The sequence below is a fragment of the Pseudomyrmex gracilis genome, unplaced genomic scaffold (assembly GCF_002006095.1).
Source record: "Pseudomyrmex gracilis isolate BER0280 unplaced genomic scaffold, ASM200609v1 scaffold_609, whole genome shotgun sequence".
In the NCBI taxonomy this organism is placed as follows: domain Eukaryota; kingdom Metazoa; phylum Arthropoda; class Insecta; order Hymenoptera; family Formicidae; genus Pseudomyrmex; species Pseudomyrmex gracilis.
The window spans coordinates 17,733-20,513 of record NW_018021193.1 but is presented as its reverse complement, the minus strand read 5'-3'; positions in this window follow the sequence as shown (position 1 = coordinate 20,513).

Below are 2,781 nucleotides of genomic sequence, written 5' to 3'. Positions count from 1 at the left end.
TTCTAGCCTCAGTGTCTTGCTCGCGTAGCGGGCTTGGTGGAAGCGAGGCAGAACACATAGTATGTCTGCGCTCTTCCACGAGCCGAACAGCCGAGTGTGACGTCACGCACACGGACGGCGGTTCGCGCTGTGTGCGTGCCCCCACCACCTCGGTGCTCTTGGTGTTGGCCGGCCCGATCTAGCAACATTGGTAGCAGCTCCTCCTGGTATTGCAGCGTTTACTATAGACGGTTTTGACAGTTCATAGATTACATCAATTGCTTGTTGAACACGGTTTTATTCCAGAATATAAACAATTATCTGATCATGTATTAAAAGTTTTACGAGCAGAACTCAAAGATGTTATTCTCATTATAATTGATGAAGTGTCAATGATATCTAATTTGACTTTAATGTACATACATCTTCGATTGTCTCAAATATTCAATACTACTGAGTCTGATGACGATTGGTTTGGTCAAAAGCACATTCTTCTACTTGGAGATTTGCTTCAATTACCTCCAGTAAACGATGATCCCGTTTTTGTGAGCTTATCAAAAGAAAAAATTGACAAATATCTCAGTTTGTTGGTGGCGACTAACTTATGGACTACATTGTTTGACTACGATGAATTAACAATCAATATGCTACAGCAAGAAGATCAAACTTATCGTGAGTTATTGTCAAGAAGTCGTATTAGATTAGTGACTCAATCTAATTGTAAAATCCTTCAAACTAGAATACTATCGTTTAAAAGTGTATCTATCTAGATTGAACAAAGTATGTAATTTTATTAGTGATTTGCCGACAGACACCGTATGTTTACTACCTATTTAACACATGTGTAACGTTCTTAATGCGGCAATGCTAAATCGAATTACTTCTGAAGAAATAGTATTAATCGCAGAAAATAAAATAAAGTATAATTGCTTTGTAGAAAGAAAAGTTGTAAAAATATTGTCAAGTCATAAAGATGATATTTCAAGAACAGCCGGACTTTCAAAAAAAATTATTATTAAAATTGGGGCAAAAGTTATAATAAGACGCAATATCGATGCTAGCAAAGGCTTTGTAAACGGTACAATAGGTAAAGTGATTTCCGTTGTTAAAGATATATGGAATAATAATATAAAAAAAATAAATCTTCTTTTGCCGTCAGGTGAAAAATTTTTAATTGAAAGAGTATGTGTAAAATTTCCTGTCATGGAAAGAACATATATCGTTAGAAAACAATTTCTATTGTGTCTGAGTTATGGAATCACTATCCACAAAAGCCAAGGATTGAGTTTGCAGAACGTTATTATGGATGTAGGTAATTCTGTATTCAGTCCTGGTCAAATTTATGTTGCATTATCTCGAGTAACGTCTTTAGAAAGACTGCATTTAAGTAATTATGATTCTTTATCTGTAAAAGCTAGTGAAGAAGCTATTATTGAGTACAATAGGTTAAAAAAACCTGAAGAACAAATGATTAGTGTTTCAAAACAAAAAATTCGTGAGGTTGAAGATAATAATTCATGGACTTTATTAAAAGTAATAGCTTCTGTACAAGAACCAAAAGAACCGCATCAAAATATTCAGAAAAGTACTGGTTGGATTATTTGTGGTTTCCAAAACACAGATAAAGTTTCATCCTATGCAAATGCAATATTGCAACGTCTTTTGCACGTAAAAATCATTAGAAAACAAATATTTAATTATGATAAAGAAAAAATTCTATTTGTATTAATGCATCAATATGAAAATGGAATGCCTAACTTAAATACATATAAAATACGACAATATCTAGGAAATAACTTTTCAAATAATGTAAAACGTGATGCATCTGAATTTTTTTTAACTCTTTGCGCATAATTTGACTTTATAAAAAATGTAGTCAAGCATGAAGTAACTTCCACTACATGCAAAAATTGGGAATATACAAATATAGTTATATCAAATAATATTGAAATTTCAATTCTTGTCATTAATTTAGAGAAAAAGAGTTATGATTTTAACGATTTATTAAGTGTTACCTTTTCTCAGTGGTGTGAATCCATTAACGATTTATGTAACACTTGTAGAAAGAATCATAAGATATTTAAAAGAGAATTACCGTTGACAAAAGAAATACTTATCATTTGTTTTCTATTATTTTCAGAAGATGGTAAAGTAATATCAGCAAACAAACAAAATATACGTGCTGTTGTTACGTCCGAGTGTTCAAGGTCACGGTTCGACGAAACCGTTTACACTTGTCGAACGTACGTTCTCCCTTTATGGTCAGCCGTACTGGCTTTACCGGGGCGGAGAATGAGGATTTTGGTCGGGAAGATAACTGGACTGATTATTACCGATTGGTACTTTATTCCTGACTGTTACTGATTGTGGTTACCGACAGTTACCGACTGTTGTGTTGTTACCGACAGTTACCGACTGCCGTGTGGTTACCGGCCGTTATCGACTGCCGTGTGGTTACCGACAGTTACCGACTGCCGTGTTGTTACCGGCGGAATTACTAACTCGAATACTTTAAAGAATAGTAAAGTTATTTATTATTAATTCCCTTTTTCGAATACAACGCGTCTTGTCTTTTCTTTATATAAACCTTAAACCGCGGGTCTGATGGCGGAATCGTTGCTGGATACACCACTTTTGGCTTAGTAAATTTTATTAATTTCCACCCGGGTTTAATAATTACGCGATGGTTTCTAAGAACTTCTATATTGGTTATAACGCACGGAGCGGACCTAACCGAGTGTTCTGCTGTATTTGTCGGACGTCTGTTGGTTGGTTCCAACGTTGACGGGTCAAACTGTCCGT